Genomic DNA, 7,341 nt, shown 5'->3' with positions numbered 1-7,341 from the left:
CCTTAGAAAAAGAATCATTGCTAAGAGTTCACATCCCACTCACAGGAACTCTTACTCACTTTTTCTTTTTCCTTTTTCTACAATTAATTCTTTCCCACTCTTTCTCCCTCGCACAGTGAAAATGGGTGGCAAGAGGAAGCAGTTTCCTTGCTTGTGCTCTTGCCTGGCTTGTGCCTTTGCTTTCCCAAGAGCATTTCCCCAAAGGGCACTGCTCCCACAGCCATCACCTGTACCCCAGGCAGGTGACTGGTGCGTGCCCCAGCACAGCCCAGGAGCAAGGTCAGAGTCATCCTGCTCACACACACTGAGCACACACACACACACACAGCACTCGTGAGCTTTGGTCAGGGTTCGAACTCAATAAACCCTGCAAGGGACTTAACGTTGAACTGAAGTGTATAAGTGAAGTGGCTCATGGAATTCAGTGAGATCTCAGGAATTTCTTGGCATTATGACAGGTTGGTAGAGGGGGAAGGGTTGTGTGTAGCCACGCATCGACCTTGGAAATGCAGCTGTGGCAGCAAAGGCTGAAGGAATTGTGCCTGATACCAAATCCGTGTTATGATAAAGTGCACAGGCTGCCACCAGGGTAGAAACCCACAAGAGGTGTCTTTCAAATTTGGAAAGTTCTCTAACCACAGACATTTGTTGATCCAGGCACCCCTACAAGCATGCGTTTCATAAGCAGAGCATGGGGTTGCAATCAGGGGGAACTGTTGGCTCTGGGCAGCCTCTCAGCTTTCCCTCTGGCAGTGGCTGGTGCCTTCTCTCTTTCCCTGCATCCTGAGGCCTGTTGGAGCCTGCCCTGGGCTGACTTCACTCACTGTCCCATGAAAAAACCTAAGTTTCTACTGGGGTGCATTGACCCTCCTCATCCAGGAGTCAGAGCAGCAAGGGAGGTGAGGGGGCTGCTGGTGCCCCTGGCAGGACTTCAGAGGTGAGCAGGGACACAGGACATCCCCCATCACCCCTTTGGCTCAGCCAAAGGGGTACATTTTCTCCCTCACCAGCAACTCCTCCACCTGCCCCTGTCAAAGTGCAGCCTCAGCTCTTTGTCTTCAGCGAAGGAAAATCTCCCCACAACGAGTGTGATTTGTAGAGTGCTCCCAGCCTCGCTCCCTCCCCTCACATTGTCCTGCTGCTGCCCAAGCTTATCAGTTATATTCTTTTATTACCTGCAGCCATAAAAAACTTATTTATTGCATGCAGACGTGCAGAAATTGCAGCCTGTTCCCTACAGCTTTTCTTTATCTCAGGAGATTTTCATACCAGGATGGAGCAGTGGCAGGGGCAGGACACGAGATCCATCACAGCCAAACGTTCTGCTGGCACCTGCAGCAGCACTTGAGCCCTCACCATTTTATTGCAAATATCCATTTTGCCTACGTGCTATTTAACCTGCTTTTGACTTTTTTGTTTTTCCTCCTTCCGGGATTTCACCCCTGCAGCCTCTACCTGAGCCTTTTCACTTCACCAGCAAGACCACAAAGAAACCAGCCCGGCCCCTGCCCTGCATTAACCCTTCCAGCCCTACAGGCACCCACAGGGTTCTCAAGGGCTCATTGGGTATCATAATATAATTTTCAAAGGCTGCCCCTGCAATAGGGGCTGAGAGCACAGAATCATAAAACCATGGAATTGTTTAGATTGGAAAACCTCCCGAATATCATCAAGTTCATCTGTAAACCCAGCACTGCCAAATCCACCACTAAAGCACATCCCCAGGTGCCATGTCTTTTAAATCCCTCCAGGGGTGGATGCTGCAGGTGGGTTAAGAATGGGCAGAGCAAGCAAATGTTTAGTATCTGTGCACAGATAATTTTTCATTACTTTCTGGAATGTGCATCTACCAAAAGATGGCAGCAAATCTCCTCGGATGGAGCTGGGCAACAATGGCCTCTGCTCTCCTGGGCTCTATTTTTCAGACAGGCTATGAACTGTAGATTATCCTGGTGTGTACCAGATGAACTGGAGGATTTGTTCACAAGGGAGGAAATCTGTGCTTGTGACTTCGGTTTCAATTTTAGAAACTCCTTCAACAGTGTAAGAAATCACCAAAATGCTCTAAATATCAGTTCCCTCTTTTATTTTGGCAGTCCGTGGTTTTTGGTAATGCCACATCTGAATTTATCAGGTTAAAATGGAATAGAAGGGAATCAATAGTAATAGATCTGACTAATGATAATGCCACAAATGGTTTGGATATAGGGTCTGTGTAAATGTTCCTTGCCATCACAAGATTTGGGTCTTGAGCACTCAGAGGAGTTTGCTAAACATCAATTTGCTGGGAAAATGTGGAACTGCCCCATCCTTGATTACATAAATCTGTGTGTCAGCCAGAGGATTACTTTTAAGCTCAGTCCCGTATCAGTAATGGATACAGCCATGACCTTGGTTCTGATACTGTTTCATTCCAAATTAACTGGGAATAAATCAAAGTCAGTAGAGCCACTTCAGGTACCAGTGACAGCAGATGATGGTCCTGGGGCTCCCACCAGCTCTGCCCTGTGCTCTGCTGGCAGGGCACAGCTTCACAAAGCAAAACATGAAACAAGTGCTTTGTACAGCAGTTAGTGGTGAAAAGGTGGGAGGCATGGGAGGATCAACCCTTCTACATTTCAAAGTGTGCTTCTGATTCAATTCCTTCCTAAAATGCAACCAGTAAATACTATTTTCATTAATCACTTTTGTATAGCTAAACTATGCAAAACTGTCATTTCCTCCCAAAAGAATCTAACTGCCTCAAATGAAGCTGCGTGAAAAAAATTGCAGCTTGTGAATTCAGCATGAACAGCTAGGTCTAATTCAACTGCAGTTTCATTCACATCACATAACATGTTTGAACAGCTGAAAAACTCATTAGCCAGACATCCAAGATGTATCTGTTCGGTGGAGTTTGATTTGGCCCTCTTTAACAACAAAAATGGTTTCAGCTTGTTAACTTGCAAGGAATCCATTCATAATCAGTCAAGAACATGCTGATGGAGTGATAAAATAAGCAAGGAAGCCTCACTGCTGGATGAGCAGCAGAACAGGCTCAGCTCAGAGAGGTCACTCATTGTTCCCATTCCCATTTCTCCAGCCCACCCCCCATCTGGAGTTTCCAGGCACTGCTCAGCTGATGCCTTAAAATCTAGGTTATATAGATTATGGTAGAACTCTTTTAGCAGCACTTTAGCTAAGTACCTTTCTATTATATTCCTGAAATGTTGTTTAAGATTTCTTGTCAAGAATTCCGATGGACAAAGATTGTAGCAAGATAAAGAACATTTTATCTGTATAAAGTGTTCTTCGATTAAGACACAGCAGACACATCTCTTGATATAAGAGAGTCTAAATTATCAGAGAAGGCCTGGAATCCTTGAAAATGATCCAAGCAGTTGATGAAGATTTTTGTGGGAGGAAGAAATGGAGTCTTGGGACCACCAACCCAGTTCTGGGAGGTGTGCCTGTGGGAGGACCTGGGGGATGGACAATTTTTGGGCTGAGTGTATCCCTATGAGGTAATAGTTAGATATTATAGTTAGATGATACTATAAGTTTGTGAAACCTGTGGGTGTGCATATGTCATCTTTGTGCATGTAAGATGTCTTATTAAAGAGCTTTTTTTACCTTTCTATACTAACACTGTCCAAAGAATTATTTCTTTGATTTTAGGCAACACAGCTACTTAATCAAGATGTGGCCCCACAGAAGGTTCTGTTCTACCCTAGCCAGATAAACCAGCCCAGAGCCTCGCTTCCTCCATCTCAGGCTCAATGCTTCATGATGCTGACAAAACCACCAGACCTGGTGCAGAAGGAAAAAGATATTATTGCTGGAATTCTGGGGATGGATGATGATGGAGGCATTTCTAGGTTTCTCTGCTGGCTGCACCCAGGCACCCTTTATAATACAGCAGGGTGAGCTCTGCCAGGAGAGTAAACCCCAGGCCAAAACACAGAAGAAAGGATTATTTCAGTATTTCTACTGAAGTAGCCCCCAGCAGGCTGGCCAGCTGTGGGCATCCCTGCTCAGAGTGTGACACCAGCACTGTGCCACACCATCTGCAGTGGGCTTGGGCTTAGCAGGGCTGGGGCACATGGGGTGTGAGTAGCCTAGAGAGGGCTGTATTGATTTTTAAGAAAGGCAAAAAGCAGCAAACAAAAGGGGAGGGCAATAAAAGCTGAACTCCCCCAGCTTCTTTTGATCTCAGAGAATAACAAAGAGATTGACCTGACGTTATTACTCCCCTGGCTCACTCCCTTTGGGTTATGTTTTTATTTACCCTGACCAGCCATGATCAAAGCCTCTCCATCGCTGGATATTTTTCTTTTCCCTCTGAACAAAAGTTGCAAAGGCTGCAATGCTTCCCCTCACCCTGTCCTGGACCAGTGGTCTGCTTCAAGCAGAGCTGTTTGCAGGAGCACCAGCTCCCGTGGGCTCAGGAACCTCGTCTTCACACCGAGGGGGCAAACGTGCCCCTCCCAGGCAGGGGAGAGGAAGGTATCACACCCCCTCAGCCTGGGCTGCAGGCTGCCAAAACAGATGGCATGGCTTTTACAACCTGAATTGTTTGGGAAGAGGTGGGAATGTGATATGTCAGGTGAGGCTGGCTGGAGTGGGTGTCTCTTGAGGACAGAGCTCATAGTGACAGGGCAAGGGAGAACGGTTTTAAACTAAAAAAGGAGAGATATAGATTAAACATTAGGAAGAAATCCTTCTCTATGAGGGTGGGGAGGCCCTGGCACAGGTTGCCCAGAGAAGCCGTGGCTGCCCCATCCCTGGTAGTGTCCAAGGCCAGGTTGGACAGGGCTTGGAGCAAACTGGGCTAGTGGAAGGTGCCCCTGTCCATGGCAGGAGGTGAGAACAAGTTGAGCTTTAAGGTCCCTTCCAACCCAAGCCATTGTGTGATTCTATGATATCAGTAACCTCAGGGAAGTGGTGAGTGGCACTGAGGCCTCAGGTGTGCCATCATTGCAAGGAGCTGTGCCTACAGGTACCAAAGGGATCTTAGAATCACAGAACCATTTAAGCTGGAAAAGACCCTTAAGATCATCAAGTCCAACTATTAATGCAGCAGTTCCATGAAGTCTTCTTCAGGGAAGAAGAGAAGCAGCTGAAGCCATGCCCTCCTAGCATACACTTTTTCTGCAGATGTTGAAGGATGTGGCAGCCCTCTTCACTTCTCAGAACAAAATCAAACCCAAGGTTTTCAGAAGCCACAATATTCTCTAAATACGTGATTATCTTGATTTGAAAGCAATGCTAGAGAAGCAGTGAAGATATGATATGTCAGATAAATAGGTGATAAATACATGCCAAGCAAAATGTTATTTGTAGGCTATTTAAATTCAGGAAGCATTGGTATTAATTTGGCAGATAAGTTTTCCAGATTGTGGTTACAGAGCTGCACACATGATTATTAGCTATTATACAGTATGACACTTCTTTTGCTTCTCCAGAAAAAGACTGATGAATAGAATTGGAAAAAAACTCTATTCCTTGTGTAAGGGTCAAGCAGTGGAAGCTGCAGTGATGGGCAGGAGGATTCAGGGGAGGAAGAAAAAAAAAGGAATGGTTCAGATCTATTTAAGTGATTATCTAATAAGGTCATGTTTAGGTTGCCTGACCAAATAATCCTGCAAATACAGATATGTAACATTGTTTGTTTGAAAAAACAAAACTGTGAACATTTGTTCATCAGCTGCAGTATTCATTGTGTGCAGTTGAACCAAAGGCATGAGATCAAATCTAAATGTAGTGGGTTATGTTTCTGCATCTCAGCCATAAATGCAGCTGCACCTTCAGTACCCAATAAAACAGGACGTGTAGGTTTAGGCTACAGATCTTAAAAATCCTTCAGGTAAAACTGACTGTATAGAGACCTTCTCTGAGCACTGTGACAACTGAATTATTGGATGTCCTCAATAGGATAGGAAGGGTGTGCACAGGCTGTCTGCTGGAGTATATATTACCTGATATACAGCTTTTCCACTGGAGCTTCCTCTTCCCATGGCAGAAAGGGGCATCTTTGTTCAGGGAAGAACAGCCCATGCCAATCAGCTGCATTTTTCGTTTCCCTGCCCCTGCAGAGAAGCAAAGGGTCCTTCCCACCTCACTCAGGGTTTAGACCCATCCTTGGTGTTACACAGAAGTAGTCAGAGTTCTCCCCTCCATTCCACAACACATGAGTTTTCCTCTTCAAAAAACTCAAAATATTAGGACTGGCCAACAACTGACTGGCAAGAATAGGAGAGATGTGATACCAGAAACTGGAGAGGAAGGATGACACGGTCAGGAGCCTGCAAGAGAAAAGACCCTTCACAGCCCTTCAGGCAAGTCCTGGCATCAAATTAAAGATGCACTTGTTATCCTACCTCTGGCAGAAATGGGAGGGCTGCTTAGCACAAGACAAATTGCTGGTTGCAATAGAAGCTGGGGCTGCTCTGGGAGAGAGGGGTTGTTTTTCCTGGAAGATGAAAGAAGATGGCTCAGCTGTGGAGGATGTTCCTGAGGGGACACGGGTCCTGCTGCTATACAGTATGTCACCACATCTGCTCCAGGCTCCTCAGAAAGGGGCTCTTTATGGTCCTTACAATTCACACTTCCCAGCCAAGGATCTCAGGGAAGGTGCTGCCTGGGAGCTCTCCTTTCCAGCCTGCTTTACACTTACAGAAACAGCTAAAAAGAGATTTATTCCTAAAGAAATGTTTCCTACAGGTGGTGACGAGCATTGCTGGCTGCCTTGAGGTCACCTTGCAGGGAGGGGCAGTGGGTGGTGACTGGAGCCAAAAATCCTGAAAATTTCTGGTTTGGTTTTGTACAAAAATAAAGGCAGGTGCAGGGTGCAAATGCTGCAAAATGATGGTGCAAAAGATTTTACAAATGAAGTCCATGTGGGACAGGTGAGGAGGGCTTCCCTTCCACCTTGGAGGGAAAATCAGGGCAAAACCTCCACCTACTTGGAGGTGAGAGAACAGTTTAGGTGCTTCACTGCACTCAGCTGAGCTCAGGGCAGCCTTTTTGTGGATCCCAAAGGAGTTTGGAGCAGATATTATTTCCTGAGCACAAGCCAAAGCATTACCCAAGGTCTGGCACTTCTGGGAGCAGCCCATCTCCCAGGAATGTCAGCCTGGGAGCTCAGCAGATGTTTGCCTTCCTTGCTGCATCCAGCCTGGATGAAGTGCAGAGAGCAGGACAGTAACAGCAGCTTGCAGAGCATCCTGTAAGGGTGTGGATTTCCTCTTTGGGAAGAAATTCTGCTCAGGGATCTACTCCACCTTAGAGAAGGGAAAGCCAATTTCCCTCTTAGCCTGAGATACATCAGTCACAGCGTGGAAATGCAGTTAATTATGAAAT

This window comes from Lepidothrix coronata, unplaced genomic scaffold, assembly GCF_001604755.1.
Source record: "Lepidothrix coronata isolate B3197 unplaced genomic scaffold, Lepidothrix_coronata-1.0 Scaffold236, whole genome shotgun sequence".
Taxonomy (NCBI): domain Eukaryota; kingdom Metazoa; phylum Chordata; class Aves; order Passeriformes; family Pipridae; genus Lepidothrix; species Lepidothrix coronata.
The sequence above is the reverse complement of the archived record's forward strand: the minus strand, read 5'-3'. Positions refer to the sequence as shown.